General features: G+C 36.7%; 1 protein-coding gene across 1 annotated transcript in view; it reads left to right on the top strand.

The window, feature by feature from the left end:
• The first annotated feature begins 71 nt into the window (after window positions 1–71).
• The window catches only part of TBC1D5 (TBC1 domain family member 5), a 358,979-nt gene continuing 337,416 nt past the window's right edge, over window positions 72–21,634 (top strand). Inside the window, exons 1-2 of the mRNA XM_015810742.1 lie at window positions 72–191; window positions 20,865–20,927. The gene's annotated coding sequence lies outside the window, so the exon portion shown is untranslated. The remainder of the gene's footprint in view (window positions 192–20,864; window positions 20,928–21,634) is intronic.

Below are 21,634 nucleotides of genomic sequence, written 5' to 3' on the forward strand. Positions count from 1 at the left end.
TCGCTACGAGGCGGGGGGTGGTGGCGGCCGGGAGGCGGCGGCGGCGGCGGCCGGGAGGCAACCCTCCTTTCGCTCTCCCAAGCCCCGCTTTGCTTTGGCGGGTCGATGGATCTCTGAGCGAGGGAGGGACGCAGGCGGGGAGGAGGGAGGTGAATGCCCCCTCTTCAGTGCCTTTGCACCAACAGCAGCAGGTAAAGTCGGCTCAGCCCCAGGCGGCTCCCCTCGGTGACCCGCCCGATTCCCGCAGTATCAAATGACCTGCCTTCGTCTGCAACCCCTCCTTTGGTTTCCCCGGGCTTCGTGTGGCGCCCTCCTCCTCCCTCATCTCCATTCCCGGCTGAGGAACAGCCGTAGAAGGCGAGGAGGAAGGAAGTGATTTTGAGGCCTGCAAGGCGCCGCTCCCTCTCCCGTCGCCAGCTTCTAGAAGCAGGTCTGTTTGCTGCTTCAGATCGTGACAACAGGAAGGTTGGAGGGAACCTTTTTTGCTCTCTAGAGACCCCCGAGAGGCAGAGGAAAAGGTTCCTTAATGGGGGCGGGGGCGGGCGCGTTTTACCGCCCTGTTTCTAGGGGGGAGGAGAAGTTGCTTTTTTTCCTCCACCCCCACCCAAGCCTTCACTCTTTTCAATCGAGCTTGTTCTGCTTCGATCTCTTCCGAAGCGTTCCGAAAGGTTTTTCAATTTCAGATTCTGTTCTTCACACCATGTGAACTCAGAAGTAACCCCCAAGGAGTTCATCGGCATTTGCTTTCAAGTGAACGGGTATAAAATTGCACCTTTCAGACACATTTACCAGACCTTTTGATTACATCAGCTTACTCATCATATATTGTCCCTTAAAAAAAAAAAGAAACAAAAGAAAGGCGTGTTTTAGATAAAAAGAAGAACCCGAGTAGCTCTTTTTTAAAAAAAGTCTTAGATATGAAATTTGGTTGCTGTTGAGTCAATCATGGCATCTTCCAGGGAAGTTTAAGATTAAGTGCATTGTGAAGGATTATATGTCCCAAACTTGTCACATTCTGAGAGTGCCCACATAGTAGACGAATAAAACCCAATCATAAATTTATCAAACAGTGGAGTTTCCTAGTAAGAACCAACTTGGCTCTTTCATTATGTGCCAGAGAAGGTGATTGATTTATTGATAAATATAGAAAAAAAATCAATAGTCCTGTGTATTAAATTAAAATGTCTGCATTGAACTTTGGCTAGCATAAAGTTAGCACAGGTTATAATGCATAGCTATATTTTAACTGAAAGGAAGATACAAAATTTAAAACCACTCCTCCAAAAGAAAAATTAATTAGAACAAACCTGCCGCCTTATTTAAAACAATTCTCATTTTAAGAGGAAAATAAGACTGAAAAGGATAGCACTTCTTGTCAAACACAATACTCTAAATTTTCACATTGTAGAATTGGAGACATGTAATTCAGTGGTATTTTTCAACACGAGGTGAAGAGATGGGAGTTTCTGTATACATAGCAAATCTATGGAGGAAATATCCAAAAACAAATGGTATATACAATGAAAAAAGATTTAGAAATGCCATTGGATCCAGGTTCTTGGACATGTCTAAACTAACTTTAACCATAATTATTACAAAGCAGTATTTTATTTCTTTCAATGATAAGTGTGTATAAAATTGCCACATATTTAATTAGAAAAAAGCAAGACATTGTATGTGATTAGAAATGCTGCATGAATAATATAAATATGCACATATGAGTGTGTATATTTATATCTTATGTAAAATAAGAGGAAATTATAAAAGCTAGAATTTTATTATCAAATATGTATGCTATACTTCAAATTTTATTTCATGAACTAAGACTTCTTAGCAATATTTATACATAGTTCCGTAACATTGTTCTCAATAAGATATAGTATTTTATGATTTGGCCCTTGTTCCATTTTGGAACACTAGTTTTTTTAGAACCTGTTTGGTTAAAACAGGGGTCTTCAAACTTGGCCTTTTTATGACTTGTGGACTTCAACTCCCAGAATTCCTCAGCCAGCAAGCCTGGCTGAGGAATTCTGGGAGTTGAAGTCCACAAGTCATAAAAGGGCCAAGTTTGAAGACCCCTGGATTAAAACATCAGGCTAGAAACTGGGAGACTGAGTTTTAGTCCAGCCTTAGGCATAAAGCTAGATGATCCTAGGACAGTGATGGTGAACCTTTTAGAGGCCAAGTGCCCAAACTGCAACTCAAAACCCACTTATCGGGTGCCAGGTGGGTGTGGCCCATTGGCTGGGTGTGGCCCATTGGGTTGGCGTGGCTACGGTGGTAACTGCAGACTAGGACTAAAAAGTTCAATCAATCAATTCCAACTTTGCAAGATCTTTTTTTTTCCTGTGAGAAGTTGAAATTGACTGATTGATTGAACCTTTTTTTTTTTGTACATGGTGGCAGAGGCCTAAAGTGAAAAGGTTTTATAAAACCCAGCTGAAGGCCTAGGACTGGGGCGACGGCACGCGTGCCCACAGAGAGGGCTCTGAGTGCAGCCTCTGGCACCCATGCCATAGGTTTGCCACCACTGTCCTAGGACCAAGGCAATGGCAAATCACTTCTCTAAAATCTTGCCAATGAAACAGCCAAGCAGTCTCCAAGAATCAGACACTAAAGGAAGAAAAAAAAAGTTTTTCTTGAACATGGACATAATTGATGGGTATAATATCCTTGGTGTGGTAATGGCATGGAAGATATATTTCTAGAGGTAACATATATATAAATAACCTTAAACTTAATCCATTTGGCATATTACTGGGAGTCTTAATTGCTACATGAAAATCAGTGGTGGCGCTTCAATGGTTAGATGGCCTAGAACGGGTGTCAAATTAGCGGCCCACAGGCTGAATGTATCATGAGCAGGCCACGCCCACCCTGGCTTCGCAAAGGCAAAAAACGCCATGAGTCATGTGACATGACTGAGTTTGACTCCCGTGGCCTAGACATTGGTATTTGAACATAGATCTTTTTACCATTTATATTTTAATTGTGTTTTACTAATCTGGGTGAAATGTTAATATGTATTGCTAGTCCATGTATGATATGCTATATACTAAATAAATAAATCAATGATAGCAAAAACTTTTTAGTGGGCAAAAAAAGAATAGAAATCCATATTTTATTTTTTGTTTATTATTAAATTTATATTCTGCCTTTATTTGCATATTTTAAGCCAGAATACATACTATTTCTGCCTCCTGTTTTCCCCATAACACATTCCTGGGTGGGTGACTGGCCCAAAAGTTTTCTTCATGAAATAAATCTGTGTATATTAGTTGAAAAGCCTACTGGTCTTACTAGAGATACCAGATTTTTTTTCTTTTTTAAAAAAAATGCTCTTGTGAAAAAAAAACCCACGAATACTTATTTTGATGAATTGTTTCTGTAAAATATTGCTCCAATATATATTTATCCAACTAAGTATTGAGCACTGTTTTGCTATTAGATTTTTCAGTTAATAATCATGTGTATATTTAGCAAGTTTTTCATTAACTGATAGTACTAGCAATTTTCTTACAAATATATTCCATTGAATTAGACACTAAGAATTAAACTTAGAATCGCAGGCCAGGCATAAGAAAAATACATACTGCTTTAGAGAAAATAATGTTTTAATTCCTATTTATAACAGCCTCAATTTAGTCAAATTTTCTTTATAAGATTTTTTCTGTTATATAAGTATTAAAAGTGAAAGTGTTTGGGATAGTTTGAAATTTCATATCATATCATTGGAATTCAACATTTTTTCATAGATGCTATCCATATTGTTCTTCCTGTCATTTTTGAGATATTCTTAAGAAGCCGTAAAGTTAAACTCTGGCCTGGCTGTTACAATTACATTCTGCCCAAGTAGACCTGGACTTAACCACCAGTTGCTTAGAAACCATGTGAAGTTATGATAGACCTTCCCCCCCACGTACTTATGACCTAGTTCCAAAGTTCTGAGAGCTGCTGTTCTATGCAGTTATGTGATCTCATTTTGGGCCTTCGACACTGGCCCACATTTATTTCACATATATTTGCTGCCTCCTACTGTCATGATATGATTTACAATGTTTTTTTTCTGAAAAATGATATTTAATTTCAGTTTTTGACTAAAATGCCTTGTAATGAACAATGGGTTGACTTAGTGACCATGACATTTGCTAATGGTCACAGATTTGCTTAATGACCATGGTGATTCACTTAATGACCATTGCAAAAAAGTTCATAAAATCAGATCGGTCGCCCTATGACCCACTTTACACTCATCACAAGTTATGCTGTAAGTTGAGCACTACCTACAATTATTTAAATTATTTCACAAGCGTTAGTTTTCTTTATGCATTTTTTAGATTTTTTTTATTCTATTTTTATTACTTTGTAAGTAACTCAGTGCAACAAGCATATGTAATATTCTTTCTTTCTGCTATTTTCTCCACAATAAAACCCTATGGGTTGAGTTGAGCTGAAAGTAACTGGCCCAAAGTCACCCAGCCAGCTTTCATGCCTGTGGTGACACTAGAACTCACAGTCTCCTGCTTTCTAGGCCAGGACTTTAACCTCTACACCAAACAGGCTGTACCTGTCATAATGTGAACATTAGCTAGAGTGAAGCAATTACAGTGAAGCTCCCTTTTCTTTTTTTAATGCTGTACACAGATACTGCAAAGGATCTTATAGAAAACTGGTTTTTTCTAACTTCCATAATTAGAAAAGACTCTCCTGTGTCCAGTCCCACATTCTTGGATTTTTTCCAACTTTCTGATGACCCTTTGCAGGAACTTTCTGGTAGTCCCATTCAAATAGCAACCCTCAGTTTTTGAATTGAGACAAGGTGTTATTACTTTCTAAGGTTTTTTAAAAAAAACATTTTAAATTAACAAGATATATTAAGTGTCAATAGCTATAGTTTCTAAATAGGGAAAAGATTGACTGGAAAAAATGTCAATGTAAGAAGCCCAAGTTAAAGAGAAGGTAATACTATAAGTGATCAAATTTGTAAAGCTTTTGGTCCAGTCTCTGAGATTCTCTGCTTAATGTATATAGTTTCTCTGCTTAATGTATATAGTTCATCTGCCAACATTTTTACATAGGTTGCTCAGACAGAACAAAAAAAATTAACACAAACAAAGACAAAAATGAGGTGCTTGTGAGATAATGGTGAAAGTTATTTTTAGTTCTCCCAAATTGGTTATGTTAGAAAATATTCATTAATTGACTCACTAGCCAGTTAACATAATAGAACAAATATTAGTTGGCAGACTATATTTTGTTTTAGAAGAGAAAAACACAGAAGGAATCTTCAGATGGAGGCCCATAGAACTGAATGGGTCCATTATGTTTTAATTTTTTTGATTAATGAGATAATAAAATGGTGGTTCCTGCAATCAATTATAATAGAGCTGGCAGGCCTTGGAGATCTTCTAGTCCAACCCTCTGCTCAAGCAGGAGATTTGGGTAAACTTGCAAACATAAGATTAGGAATAAAGCCTTATGAAACATAAAACAAGCAAAATATATTTTATCTGAAATGAATATTATATTTTAATTTTAGGCAAAGGGAAAGGATAGAAAAATGTACTAAACCCTTTCCAAAAAATGAGTGCATAAGTGCAGGATAACATATCAAAAAATCTTGTTCCAGACTTGTATTCAGAGACAAACTTTGCATTTAAATGACAAAGCCAGCTAAAGAATTGTTCTGCAAAAATGTCTGTTTTTCTAATTTATATTTCTCTTATTTGTTGAATGAATTATAACTTAATGTAATAGTTTTATTTTAGTCTGCAATACCTTGATGTCATCTAGATACTTTAGTTCTGGGGAATGTACTTTAAGAAAGATACAAAGTAACGAGTAGTTTCAAAAGAGAAAAGTAAAAATGGTCAATGCTATGGAGAAAAAGCTAAAAACTTTAGCATGCAGAGACATAATTCCTCTTCTTTGCATAATATTTAGTTAGGTATTTGGCGAATACTGATTCTTGATAGCCAGAATCATTAAATATAATAAATTAAAGTTACTAGAAAGTGCATTTTCTTTGAAGATCAAGGTAAGTTTCTTGATTGTAAAAATAGATCAGCAATTTAGTCAATTGTGTATAAGAAATGAAGGACTGAAGCAGAGGTTTTGTAGTCATCTTTTAAGTAGTCTTTCATTCAAAATATGCAATATTAACATAGCATCAGCATCTCCATTCAACTGATTGAATGACTTTTTCTAGATGAGAAGACAGGGAGAGGTCAGCTAGATTTCCAAATACTTAATCTTCCAAAGACTAATGAAGACTCATTTAAGCCAAGGAAGAAGAAATGAATGGACAACATTCACTTCTGTTGCTTATATATGAATTCCTATGAAATCATAAATTCTTTATGCCCAGAAAAATGTTCAATAGCACAAATTTCAAAATAACTTGTATCTTTGTATCTATGTACTTGTATCTATGTTGACAAAGAGGTAAGTTATTCTATTATTCCAAATTCCAATGTAATCACAGGCACAAAACCTGATGATATTGCTAAAATTTAGTATTAGAAATCAATATATTTTCTGCTTCCATTTGATTTTATTTTTTGTCTTTATAAGTTATTTTTTTCTAATAGTGTTAAAACCAAACTTTAGTACATACTTCTACATCTAATGCTAATTCTCAGGATTTCCATCTTGACTTAATTTTGCTTAGACAGTGCGCATTTTTGTAAACCTCAGTGAGCTGTATAGAAAGGGCATAAAAGAATTTAATTTCCAGCAAAAATAGATTATATTCAATAGTTAAGAATTATGCTAAATGGTCAACCTATTTTTTTCATAGATTTCGTAATTATTACACATCACTTTTCATTTTGATCTAAAATGGGTTATATGCTTGATATTTTTTGTTTTCTTTTATGTCCTTTATATGATATTTTATTAGATCTGTATGCTAGATAATGGATTAGGTTTATATGCAATCCCACTGCAAGGCCTTATGTAAAATATTGTACTCACAATTTATGTTTCCAGTTATTAAAAGTTACGTTGCAGAGGATTGTGATATTTTCATCCTGCTTGATATGAACAAATCTTATATTCAACTTTGACTAGGCTTTAATTTGAATCCAATAAAGAATTTGGATACAAATACAATTTTATATCTGGTATATGTAGTCTTTCCATTTTGCTTTTTTGGAGTTCAAATTTTTGGAGTTCAAATTTGCTATCAAAGTTATATATGAAAAATCTGCCTTGGTGTAAACATATCAAGGCATCTTGAATAATTTTTAGAAGGCTTTCATTACTACCCTACCAAGCACTCACTCGATTGCAGTATATTTTTGTTTGCTAATTCCTTTATTGTTGATACATTAAAAGACAGGAAGTATCTACTATTTCAATACTGTTAGTGTAAATTCTAAGTTTATCACTGAAACAACTATATTATTTTTTATATTTTACAAAGAAATGTAATAATCCTCTAGAATCTTGTATTGCACAATTTGTCTAACAATATAAATAAGGAATGCATAACTTAAGTTCCAGGTACGTAACTATCATAAATCAACACGCAGTAATACTTTCTCAGTATAAATCCGCATACAGTAATACTTTCTAATAGCAAAGCAGTACAGAAGAAAAGGTGGATATCTTGATGCAAAAAGAATGTGCGTGTTGAAGCATTCCTCCTGTAAAAGGATAATCTTCCAAGCAGTTGCATGGTATAAACCATCTGACTTCCCATTTTTGCCAAACCTCTTCAGTGACCAGTTTCACAATGAGGTTTTTTTTTAATGATTAATGCACATTGTTGTTCATAGTTTACTTACATGAGTGTTTACAGTTACAATGGCACTGAAAAATATGACTGGTCCTTGCACTTAATGACTGTTGCAGCATCCCCACAGTCATAGGATCACAATTCAGATGCTTGGCAACCAGCAAGTATTTACAATAGTTGCAGTATCCTGGGGTCATGTGATCAATATTTGCAGCCTTCCCAGCCACTTCTGACAAGCAAAGTCAATGGGAGAAACAGATTAGTTTAATGACCGCATGTTTCATTTCATAACTGCAGTGATTCATTTAACAACTATGGCAACAAAGGTCGTAAAATTGGCCCACTTAACAACTGCCTTGCTTAGCAGTGGAAATTCTGGTCCCAACGGTGGTCAAGGACTCCCTGTATTATGTGACAAGAATGGTCATATTTTGCAGAGGAGAAATAGCTAATCTATTCTAGTATAATAGAAATAGAAGGTAAGACTGCTGAATTTTAAAAGTATCTAAATTATTGTATTAGAGATTTTTCCTGTGTTACCATGCAGATTTTGTCTCTTAACTTGGTAGAAAATGAATTCACTTATTCAGTCCAAGAAATGTAAGTCTCTTTAGGAAAATTTTAAGTGATTTTAATGTTTTACGGACATGACAAGTAAAAGGAGCTGCTAAAGTTTTGTTCAGATAGTGTCATAAATACTGGCTGTGAGTAATGAATAAAATGAATTGAATTCAAAATTCTGTGTCCCAGGGATGCACAATATTTATTCTATGTCAGTGGTGGCGAACCTATGGCACGCGTGCCAGAGGCGGCACTCGGAGCCCTCTCTGTGGGCACGCGCCATCGCCCCAGCACACGTGGTCTCTAAAAGTTCGCTCCATGCGAGGGTTTGGGGCGGCAGTAGCAGGACGCTCCGTGCGGGGGTTGGGGCAACGGAAGAACGCTCCGTGCGGGGGTTGGGGCGGCAGGAGGATGCTCCGTGCAGGGGTTGGGGCTGCAGGAGAACACTCCATGCGGGGGTTGGGGCTGCGGGAGCAGAACACTCCATGTGGGGGGGAGCAGAACGCTCCGTGCAGTAAGTAAACTTTAAAGACAGTTTTAAAAGTATGGCAGTATTCGAGAAAATCTTGCCTCTTACATGGGATCAGGGTTTTTTTTCTCCACTCCCTTTGGCTGTTCACTGCCAGACCATCTGGGAGCAAAAAGCCAAGGAGAGAGGAGAGAAGCCTCCTTACGTGGGATGGCCGGGGGGAGGAGAGTTTTGCTGCCAGACTGTTTTGCTTGATGCAGCAGAATGGGAAGGATCGCCATTCTGCAGTAAGTAAACTTTAAAGAGAGTTTTAAAAGTATGGCAGAGAAAATAATCCACCTTATGTGGGATCAGGGTTTTTTTCTCCACTCCCCCCCCTCCCCGCACACTTCAGTACCTACCAGGGCTGCCAGCTACTCGAGCAGGTCATTAGGCCACCGCCCAGATCTGCATGCCCGCCCAGCACAAAGGAGATGAAGCAGTCAGCTAGGAGCTTAGGCTTAGAGGTGGTAGAGCACACCCAGGGCCAGCAGGCAAAAGGCCACCCCAAGCAGGGAAAGCCAGATCCACCCAGGCCCAGCAGAGATGGAGAGAGGCACACAAGCCTAGCTGGGACTGGGGGGCCATGGCGCCGATGGAGATCCGGCTTTCTCCGCTTGGGGTAGCCTTTGGCTTGCTGGACGTGGGCATGCTTTATCACCTCTACTGCCCTGCCCCCTGCCTCACCTTGTCTTGCTTTGCCTCACCCTGCAGGACGAGCCTCCTGCCCACCGTCCCACCTGCCAGAGACCTCCTGGATCTCCCCCAACCCTGTCCGGCCCCCACAGGTGTCCGTCCCCATGAGTAACATTGAGGTGGTCACGCCCAGCCAGGCCACGCCCACCCATGCTACCATGACCACCATAGCCACGCCCACCATAGCCACGCCCACTATGTGGCCACTCCTACTCTGGCCACGCCCCCGGCACTCAGCAATGCGTAAGTGGGTTTCGGGTTGCAGTTTGGGCACTCGGTCTCAAAAAGGTTTGCCACCACTGTTCTATGTCAATTGACTCTTTTGTCAATAGCTATAGAAATTTCAGAGATTATATTATGTGTTTTATTTTCTTTCCATTTGAATCTATCTGATCTGTGTATCTGAAAGCCAATTTTTCTGTAAAGCTACATACTCTGTTCTTCAATCTCCTCCTATATTGTCAGTCTATAAATATATGCTGTAAACCATTGGGTCCCAAACTTTCTGACTCTGCGGACCAGCAGCTGTGTGGGGAGAGGGGATGGTTTTTTGCATACACCTGCCGCTTGTGCAAATGGTGCTTCACGTGCTCATGCACTTCATTCTGCCACTTATGCGGCCTGGTTCCCAAAAGGCTGCGGCCTGGTATTGGGTCCCAGCCTGGGGGTAGGGACCCTTGCTGTAAACAATTACGCAAAGAAAGTTCAGTTTGAATGTACAAGGCATATTCAGATTTTAAAAACTTTACTATTTAAATATAAAAAGTGTTACTAGAAATTAGATTTTAGAAATTTTAGCCTAAGAAATTAAATATACTTTCAAAAATAATATGCAAACAACTGTTACAATTTTGCCTTCCAATAAAGTGGAGGAAACAGTATTCTTTTAATGATAAAAATATTTTGAGATCAAAAAGGAGCTAATATTTTTGTGCTGTAATCAGAAAAAAAGCACTATTCTAATTAGCTCTAAGGGCTTTCAATGCACTTCTGTCTAGAAATATTTCTACACAATTCTGTATACATTTAAAAATATACTTCAGAGTCAGAGATAATTTGTTGCATAATTAAAATTTTCACATATGAAACTAGCATGTGAAACTAGTTTCACATATGAAACTAACACACACACACACACACACACACACACACACACACACACACATATATATATATATATATATATATATGAGAAAAATATGTGAAAAATTTTCCTGAGGAAAATAAAATTTAGATGTAAATCAGAGAATCATTATTTTGACATCACATTTTATGAGATTAGATGGCCACTCCGGTACCAAAAGATGGCCATTCTTTTGGACTGTTTCAACCAAATAAAAAGATACTTTGTTGTACACATTTCATATTTTAGCATGTTATTCATCTTTCTATTGCATGTTCATCTTTCATTTTGTCATGTGCTGTCTACAGTGTAAGAATACATCTTCCAGTGTTACTTGATTTTGTTTTTTCTCATTCTACTTTGTCACTGAAGAAATTATTAATTTATCTGACAGAGGTCAGACAGAATATCTTTGGTTTGCACATAAGTTTTCCCTGTTTGTCAAACAATATACTTGTTACTATTATGGAGTTCTGTGCAAAATGGATAATAAAGTGCTAGTACATTTAAGTAGAGTAATGCATTACCTTCGGGATGCTTGCTGAGTAAGCACTTATTTCATGAAGTCAAATCTGAAATTGTGTGTTTCAGACTGCTTGATATTCATTCCAGGAAAGCAAATTGGTATGTTTTCAGTCTTAGAGGTGTGAATGATATGTCTGCTGACTTCAGCAGTGGACAGTTGCCTTTTAAATAGGATGTTGAATTAACAAATCATGGTCATTTCAATCAATATAAATTTATGGGGAGGATGGCAGATATATACTTCGTGTGTGTGTGTGTGTTGGGTTGTGTTTGTATAACTATAATATATATCCTTCACTTTTCCCGTAAATTAATATTGATTGAAATGCTTAATGCATAATATATGCATAAAATGCATTACTTACATACATCTCCACAATTACTATGTTTGGCACTGTTAGAAAATCCTACAATCATACATTTCTTGTAAGTTCATATAAAGTCTACTTACATTTTGGAAACACATTTACATGTTAATTGTTTTGGTTTGGTTTCATTTTAGGCAGCTTTCCTTAATCCACTGGCTATCAGATACATTCAACTTTAACTTCTCAGCAATGACATTTGAAATCCAACATTTCTAGTGGTTGTTAGTTCAGAAAGCTGTTCTCGGGGCTGTGTAGTATGCTGGAATGACGCCTTAGAACAGGCATGACCAATTGCTTCCCATGTGTTTCATTCTGTAACTTTCAGAAGCTTCAGCAAGCTTGACCATTTCTTAGATATTTTGATAATTATAATTCAAAAACATCAGGATTTTCATTCTCACAATTTCCAAGTGGAAACCAAGTGGGTGTTGTAAGTTCTTGTTACATTTTACCAATGTTCAAGGAATAGGTATTATATTAAATTGGAAAATTAAAGATTAATTCATTACTTAGAAGAATATCATGAGTTTAAATGTTTTAGGGACCAATGGGGAAAGAATATTTTATGTATATGTACATGTACATGTATGTATGTATGTATGTATGTTTTATATATATATACACACACACACATACACACACAAACAAACAAACAAACTCTGGGCAGCTCTCAGTCAAAAATTAAAATAACAAACCATATCCAAAGTATTACAACCAACTGCATTAAAACAAAACACTGGTGCTAAGTCAAGCTTCCAGTGTGCTGTTGCCTCATTTTATCCTACTGCTTGGAGGAAAAGCCAGATCTCTAAAGCTGTACAGAAGATTAGGAAGGTAGAGACATGTTGAACTTCAGGGGGATGGGTATTCCACAGGGTAGGGGCTGCCATGGAAAAAGCACACTTCCTACTTGCAATAAGATGGGAGTGTTTAAAAGAAAGCACTTGGAGTGTGCCCATCCTATCTAATTTGGTAAGACATCCTTAAGGAGATGTCCTTGGGTAAAAGCAGTCCTGCACATAACCTAGTCCTGTGACTTACAGAGTTTTTAAAGTTGATGAAGAGCACCTTAAGTTGCATACATAAAGAAAATGGAAATCTAGAGGTGCCCATCACAATGCATGATGATGTGTTCTGAAACAATTCAGGTTTCCAGTGAGATAATAACTTTACGCTTTTTCAGATTTGTTAATTGCCTAAGGCAGTGATGGCGAACCTTTTAGAGACCCAGTGCCCAAACTGCAACCCAAAACCCACTTATTTATCACCGGGTGACGGGTAGGCATGGCCGAGGTGGTCATGGCAGACTGGGTGGGAGGGGCCAGGGTGGGAGGGGCGAGTCCCTCGCCATCTCTGGGGCACGGCACGCGTCCTACAGAGAGGGCTCTGGGTGCCACTTCTGGCACCTGTGCCATAGGTTTGCCACCGCTGGCCTAAGGTTTTTGCTCAGTATCAGACATATGACAAACTTAAGGAAAGTCTGCTTAGCTTTACTCTCCTACTCTGATAGAGCAGACAGTATTAGTACCCTGGGAATGGGTTCCTCTTTTTTGTTTATATATTGTAAAATAGCATTTTTATTTACAATTCTATTGCTTATCAGTTACTTTTTTATAGACTGTTATCCTGAAACATGGAATATAAAGAACTGTAAATGAATAAATATTCCTTGGTTTTTTACAGAGTATAATTTTTCATAACAATCATGAAATTTCTCTTTAGTCTTCTTGTCCATAAAGGCTGCATATTTTTTTAAAGTAGCAACAATTAATACAGAAAACATATTTTCAGGCCTATCACTAAACATAAGATAATCTCAAGACTGAACATGAATCCATGGCATGTAGATCAAGGAATATAATTCATGTCTTATTCATAATAATTAAAGTCCTATGGAGTTATAACTTTAACTAGTTTGCATTTCTGTATGTATTCAGACAAAATAACCATGAGAATATGATATATTAATAATAACGATGATGATAAAGTTGGAAGGTACCTTGGAGGTCATCTAGTCCAACCCCCTGCTCAGGCAAGAAACCCTATACCATTTCGGACAAATGGCTGTCCAGTTTCTTCTTAAAAACTTCCAGTCTTGGTGCGTTCACTGATTCTGGAGGCAGGTTGTTCCACTGGTTAATTGTTCTAACTGTCAGGTTTCTCCTTAGTTCTAGGTTGCTTCTCTCCTTGGTTAATTTCCATCCGTTGCTTCTTGTCCTACCTTCAGGTGCTTTGGAAAATAGCTTGACTCCCTCTTCTTTGTGGCAGCCTCTGAGATATTGGAACACTGCTATCATGTCCCCCCTTGTCCTTCTCTTCGTTAAACTAGACATACCCAATTCCAGCAACCGTTCATTATTCATTACATGTTGTCAAGCGCTAGGAAAATCAGAAGACCCAGGCAGTTCAAATGTATGTAAAGGTTTATTGCTAGATTCAGCTATCTATAAGTATCGGAACTACTAATGGTCCAAGCAAATTGGTGGTAGATAAGAATCAATGGAATTCAAGGTGGGCTGGTGTGTGTAGAGGAATTCATGACTGATGACGCATTTGATCCCTCCCTCGGGCTCAGCCTGGTCATCGCCTACACGTGTTCTTATAAACCATCACAGAAAACTAATGTATGGTTTGAAATATTAGAAATATGAAAGCTGGCTGAAATCATGAGGAGTTAGCCGCCCTGAGTCCGAAAGGAGAAGGGCGGGATATAAATACAATAAATAAATAAATAAATTAAGGAAATATGCTTGCCACCTAATTTGTGAATATATTCAGCATCTGTCTGTCGGAAACTGTTAATTTGGACTTATAAGATGAATATTTTCTATTATCTCTATGTAACTTTCTAATAAAAATTGTCTAGCTAGACAAATAACCAAAGGGCAAACATCAAGGAAAAGTCATCAAGAATTTGCTTTGGTGATGGAATTGTCTTAGTATCACTGAAGTGCAAACTCTTACTTTATAAAATATTAATACAAGTTGTCCTTGCACATCTACAGTACCTTCTTAGTCACCTAATTGCATTTTTGGGTAGTAGGCAATCTGTTTCCACTTACAGTTGGTTGCCAAGCATCATGTGATCATCATTTGCAATTTTCTCTGCCACTTTTCCCAGAAAATCATTGGGGAAGCCAGCAGGAGAGGTTGCAAGCTGCTGCTGCCTGTGGAAGTATTTTTCCTCTCCTCCATGCACCAAGGGGGAGAACTAATGTGTGGAGCTGAAAAAAGAGATCTTTGGGATGCTACTTTTATCCAGCCCAGTGCTGCAGTTAACTTGTGCATTGGAATGGGGGGGGGGAGAATTGCAGCACTGGAAAAGAAACTTGCATTCCAAAGACCCAAGCTTCTCTTCAGCCTTTCTATTATTCTATTATTCAGAAACAACATGTGTACTAGCTTTGCTTGCCTTCAGAAACGGCGTAAGAGATGGAATTCTTGTGACTGTTCCTGAAGACTAGGGAAAAAAACTCTATCACTATTCAGAAGAAACATTGTGTTCATTGGCTTTCTGGATAGAAAGCCAGCAAATATAATTTTTATGAAGCGTAACAAGCCTTTTCCCAGCATTTCTACTATTCAGAAATATTTCATTTCCCAGCTTTCTGGTTGGAAAGCTAGCGAATGCAATATTTCAGAAGATAGAAAGGCTAGTGAACAGAGGAAAGGGGAACCATTGTGCTGAGTTGAGAAAGAAAGTTTGGATCTTCAGGATCCAACTTCCTTTTTCTGGCCCAGCACAATGGTTCCCATGGAAGAGAGGGGAATCAGCATGCTAGGCCAGAGAAAGGAAGCTCAGATCTTCATTTCTCTGGCCCAGTACAGGAATTTCCTTATGCACATGGAGGGGAGCTACCTTTGACAGGGAATTCTTTCACTCCCATCTGCTTGACCCATCCTCTTCCTTAGCAACTGCAACAGGGAGGGCCAGGATTGTAGTTACTGGGTGAGGTATTTCCCAAAGCAGTTTTGGAGGGCCAATATAAAAACATTCCATATGACCTGAGACCATCCTATAAATAAGGGGCTATCGAAACTACAGTTCATGTCCTACTATACTATACCTTCTGTAAAGAGTTACGGACTCACTTCATAACATCTCACCTGACAAAACACCCAGAAAACACCAATCTTTTTTAAGTACAATTGTTATCAGATCAGTACAATGTAGTTTCTTTGAATGTAGCTAAATTTTGTTATATTGTCTGCAAAATTAGGCAGACTTTGACTGCCCATTGATAATCCACTACTAATTGTAATATATTGTCTTTTTTATTATTTTTAATGCTGATTATTTGCATTAAAAGTGGATTGCATCATGGTAAGAGCTGGGAACAGTAAGATGAAATAAGTATCTTGCTGCTTTGAAAAGAAGAATTTGCTCAAAAAAACGTTATTAGGAAGAGTAGGTTGATCTTGTTGGGCTTGCAAGTCTTTGATGCATTGTTTAAATTAATTAAGTGCACACTCTTATTCTATCATTAGGAGCATTTCCCTGGAGAAGCCAAGATACTGATGTTTTTGTGAAATGATCGTGAACCATACTGTTTCAAAATTTTCCTCTATAAGGAAAGAACTCAAAGCTTTGAGGGGGGAAAAGTAATTGTAACCAATGTGCTATAATGTAAGTCCATGCACCTATATCAACTTTAGCTAATCCTCCCTCCCTGTTTAGTATTATACTTGGAACACAATGAGCTACCTGAAGTGTAGCTCTTAGAAACTAGGATTGCATCCTTTCCAGAGGAGTAAAAGACAAGCAAAGTCCCAGCTCAGCACCAAAAACTAGTTGTGCTTGAGCCTTAGCTATTCAGTGCTCCTGGAATATACTGTGCTGCTCTGGGAAGGTCTCCTTAAAAATTGCAACAACTTAAGATCAAAATTCGAAGCGTAATTATCAGGGCCCACTTCAATACCTCATCCTAAGAAAGCAGAACTCGTGGAAGCAGTTTCTTCCAAAGGAACTTTTATTAGAAGCTGATAGCAGGCATAATAGGCATGATCTGAGGGTTTCCTGCTCAGATCAATAGGTTAAAAGAGTCCCAAGCAAACCCCACCCCAATAGTTCAACTGCTCAGTTTGAACCAGCCAATCCTCAGGTGTTAAGTCTGTTGTGGTAAAGGAGCTGATAACACCTTTTCCAGGCCAGCAGCAAGGTTGTTGGGTCTTCACACCTTCCCTTCCAAAACGGGAGATAAGCCAGATGGCTGGAGGCACATTCCTTTCTCACCCTAAGGTAACATCAAGAGAGAGACAGTTCAAAGAGTGAATATGCAGAAACAGTGGAAGGGATACATTGTAGCGATAGAAACAAGAGACAGCTCTTAGCGTCTTCCCCCCTCCCCTTCAGGAGTATGACGGAACCCAGAATAATGGAATAAAAGAAATAGAAAAGTCCCCCTTAATATATAGATTCTGACACATTAGTTGAGGACTATCTGTAAATACTTGGTTTCATGATAATATTTTGTCCCTAAGTTTTAAACATTTTTCTACTTTTATATTGACATATTCATTTTTTGAATCTATTATCAAATAACCAATATTGCTAAACTGAAATCCACAGCACTTATTTAGTGGTGACTATCCCTTAATCTTCATTTTCACTCAAATTACTTCCTTTAGTTAATAATCTTTTCAGTACTTGTTTTCTCTAGTTATCATGGGCAGCCAAGCATGCTGGTGACTAGTTAAATTTCTAGTGAAAATTTGCTCAAAAATGACTTCAATTTCCCCTTTTATTTCCATTGTCTCATTTCTTGTGTGGCCCAAAATCTGCTCTGATTTGTTCCTTTCTCTTTATTTGGACAATAAAATTTTATTTGGTTGGTGAAAGAAAAAGGATTTTTTTTTGCTAGATATTGAAAATTACCTAAAGATGTTTTCATGGACATAGTTTTTTTTACTGACAACTAGAACTAACTTTCTTCTTTCATTATGTGCCAGAGGTGGTGATTGTTTTGTTGATGAATATAGAAAAAGTTATAGTCCAATGTTCCATTCTTCTAATTTACAACATCAATAGTAATGAATGATGGATGAGATATACAAACATTAATAAATAATCTTAAAAGGTGTACTAAATCAAAGGAATAGACCAAGGAATGATCTTGTATAATGCTTCAAAGGGGATAAGCTAATTTGAGTGTCATTAATTTTGCTATATACAACAAATAAACAAAATTCCATTTAAAATAGAGGTATTCCCAACCAGGTAGGTATTGAATTGACATTGACACCTTTCCTTGCATTTTATGTTACTATATGAAACCTTTAAAACAAGTCTCTATTAATTAAATATGTTTGGAGGCAGGTGTCATATATTACTAAAACATCACTCTTGCAGTGCTGTATTCTCTTTTATTTAATGATAATTGTGTTTAGCTACAAAATGCTTTAATTCATTATTTGATTCCATTTGAAATATTGAAATGGTAATAGACATTGGAAGTGAGGATGGAAAAACTATGGGTCATCAAATATTGCTGAACTACAACACAGCTTCTCTTACTATTTGCTATGCAGGCTGCTGACAGTAAAAGTTGTGCTTCATTAATTATTAAAGCCTGATGCCCATCTTATTCACTTATTTTTTGCCCTATAGCCCTCTTAGCTATCCTATTATTTCTCCTAGCATGTTGGAATGTGATGCTTTGTAACAAAAATGTTACATGTTTAAAATTATTTATATAACTCACAGAATATTCTTGTGCATGACTACTTAGTGGGGCTTCCTCATAGGTCAATGTGAATAGGATCACACTGCATTAAAATGTATTCTTTTTCCAAGCATAAATAATCTTTATTTTTTCTAGCTTTGTAAATGCATGTTTGTATGTGTCTGTTATGTTAATTTTTAAGTTTATCTGTGCTATTTTACTTCTCAGTTCAAGTAGTTTTGTCAGATTCCCTGCCAACAAAATAGGCAAAAATAGGCTTTAGGCTTTGATATTAAGAAATACATTGCTAACTTTTCTAGATAGTATTACAAAGATTCATGGAGTTAAGAGCTACATACAGGTAGTCCTTAATTTATGACAGTAATGGAGGCTACCCATTACAATTGTAAGTCATGACAATTGTAAAGCTGGTCACTCAAGTGACTAACCCGAGTTTACAACCCTTTTTTGTGGTAGTTAACTCAATCACTAACAATCATTAAGTGAACCTCTGGTTGTAAGGTAAACTCATGTGAACTATGGGATGTTTTAGTTGAAAACTGGACGTAAATACTGAATTTTGTTTAAAATGTTATAAATTGTAGTCACATGACCATAGTAATCTGCAAACAGCTATGAATGCAGGCTAGTTGTTGAGGCCCCTAGCACCCAAAATGCAGTCATGTGACCTGGCTGGGAGCTATTGGAATTTCGGAACTGGCTTGTAAATAGCTTTTGGGTGTCTTGTAACTTTGAATGGTTGGCAAATATCCAGACATAAGTTAAGGACTACCTGTATTTGAAGCATCCATATTTAATTCCTATGGAAGCTAGCATATCATGCAAAACTTTTAGGCTATCTACTATTTACATAAGCATTATATAGAATGCCTTTCAATAGAGATCTTTCTATAGGAAGTATTAAAAGCTGCTGAAGTAATATACTTTTAAAATGTGTTATGAAATAACTGAGTAAATTCTAATTAACTCTTGATTAGGTTATTGCTCTTAGTGTTGGATATGTAGTTTAGGCTAATTTTTCTTCCTAAAATGGATTGGCAACCTCCGCCCTTTGTAGATGCTCAGTTCTACTATTCAAGTCCTCGTAATGTACATAAATCATGAATAAATTTAGTGGCAAGATGGCTATATGTAGAGAACACTATCTGCCAGAATTTTTTTTTGTCCTCCCTGCAAAAGAGATGCTTAATGTCTGAACCAAAAAACTCTGATTATCTCTTTTCCCTTCTGTTGATGATACCATATAATCAAGCATGTTTCTTGCAGCTATCAGAGACTACAATACCACCTTAAAAATACAGTCAATAACATCCCAAACATTGTTACCTCTGCCTTAAGGAATATAACAGTTCTTTGACATTGCAGTTTTAGTGGCTAATTTAAATTGTATTTATTTATGATTTACTTTTTGAAGCTATTATCCTAATTAAAATGATCCATGCATTAATGGAATGTAAATAGGGTATTCCAAATAGTGCAAGCTTTTAGAGCACTATATAAGTGTTATTTTCTGATAATTATCTTAAAACTTTCATTATAAAATGTTAAATTTTAATTTAAGAGATAAGTACAATACATACCACTTTAGCTTTGAAGAAATTAAGACCATAACATAAATGGGAATAATAATAATAATAATAATACTATGGAATATCAATTGAGTTGCAGGTTTGTTTATTTCAGTGTAGATTTTGGGACCAGACCACAAAACACATTCTATTTTTATTATTGATATCCTTGTTGAGGGGAAAATGTTTCCTTAAAGCTCCCTATCCTGGAACAGCTTGAAATGATAATCTTTGGACCTGATCTTTGTCACTTTTTGATTATTCTGAAAATATTTTTTAGGGTGGGAATATGAATGGGAAATTTTGGAGAAACAAACTAACTTTATTTGGCTTAAAGCTTCTGGATTTCTCAAATAAGTACTTGAATTGTGATTTCCCCCATCCCCCCTATGGAAATTTTTGCAGAAATTTGGCACAGTTGGTTTGATACGTAGTATTGTCATTTGTAGCTCTCCCAAAGATTGGGGCTCTTTACTGGTTCTCAAGCCCTCAAATGTTGTCAGCTTTTGGTCTACTGTTTTGACACTGAAATAACTACTGAGAAACTTTGATTTGAAATATTCCACTATTGAAGGTTATTATTGAAAGACATAAATTGCTTTTCTTTTCAATTGAAATTGTGTTTATATTCAGATAGACTTGCTTATGGGATAATAAATGTGTTAATCTGATAATTCTATATTTGAATTTGCTAGTGCAGACTATATAGGGCTACTGTTTTCCTAGAAGTAGATATCTGAAAATCCTTGTCTGTTTCCAAGGAACATGAATGTCAGGCATTTAGAATAAGATTTAGAAGTCAGCCAAGCTCTTTGTCCTCTCACATTTTGTCCTTTTCTCTGAACAAGTGCCAGTTTGCACAGATTGTATGTCAGTTTAAATACAATATAGATCAGTGTGCCTGATATTTTCCATAAAAGACTTCAAAAAACTTTAGGTAGTTAGTAGATGGGAATGTTCTTTCACATTAAATTGTTTTGTAGAATTATAAAACACCCTTTTGAATGCTTTCAAACAAATTGTTGTCATCCACTAATGAATGAGATACCATCTGTAATAATTAAGGTTATTCCAATTGTTTCTCCCTACAGCAAAACTTCTGAAGGTTTGGAGAAGATTGTAAAACAACGGCCAAGAAGGACTATAGCAGTATTGTAAGTACTGCACTGAAAAGAAAATGTAAATTAAGCATTTTGCAAATAAACTGCCTATATATATTTGATGAAAAATTACTTTGTGGAAATGAATTACATGGAATGTAAAAGCATACTTTATAACTGTAGTCTTGTTAAGTTAGCAGGATTGCTTCATTCTTGTAAAATATGAAGTGTATTCTTGTAACATAATTAGAAATTCACCAATATCACAGAAAAATATCTTTTTATCTAACCAAGATTGATCTATTTTATATACATTTGTTTATTTAAAACTATCAGAATTTTAGAAAATCATTATAGTTTTGTTGAGTTGTCATTTATTTTAGTGACTTATTGTTTAGGTTATTTTGCAGAATTATTTATTTGCTGATTTATTTATGTATTTCATTATTTATTTATTTGATTATTTAGTAAATTATTTATCTGATGAATTATTAATACATCTTCATGACAGGCTTTAAATTATTTATAACTTAATTTTGATTTTATTGCTTTTCAACGCAGCATTGTTACTGATTACATTTTTTCCCTCCTCTTACTTGGTTCTTGAAAATTAAAGTGTTAGCTTTGAGGCAACTTTATATTCATTGCAAGATTCTCTCTCTCTCTCTCTCTCTCTCTCTCTCTCTCTCTCTCTCTCTCTCTCTCTCTCTCTCTCTCTCTCTCTCTCTCTCTCTCTCTCTCTCTCTCTCTCTCTCTCTCTC

This window comes from Protobothrops mucrosquamatus, unplaced genomic scaffold, assembly GCF_001527695.2.
Source record: "Protobothrops mucrosquamatus isolate PMUCROS unplaced genomic scaffold, P.Mucros_1.0 scaffold18, whole genome shotgun sequence".
Classification (NCBI taxonomy): domain Eukaryota; kingdom Metazoa; phylum Chordata; class Lepidosauria; order Squamata; family Viperidae; genus Protobothrops; species Protobothrops mucrosquamatus.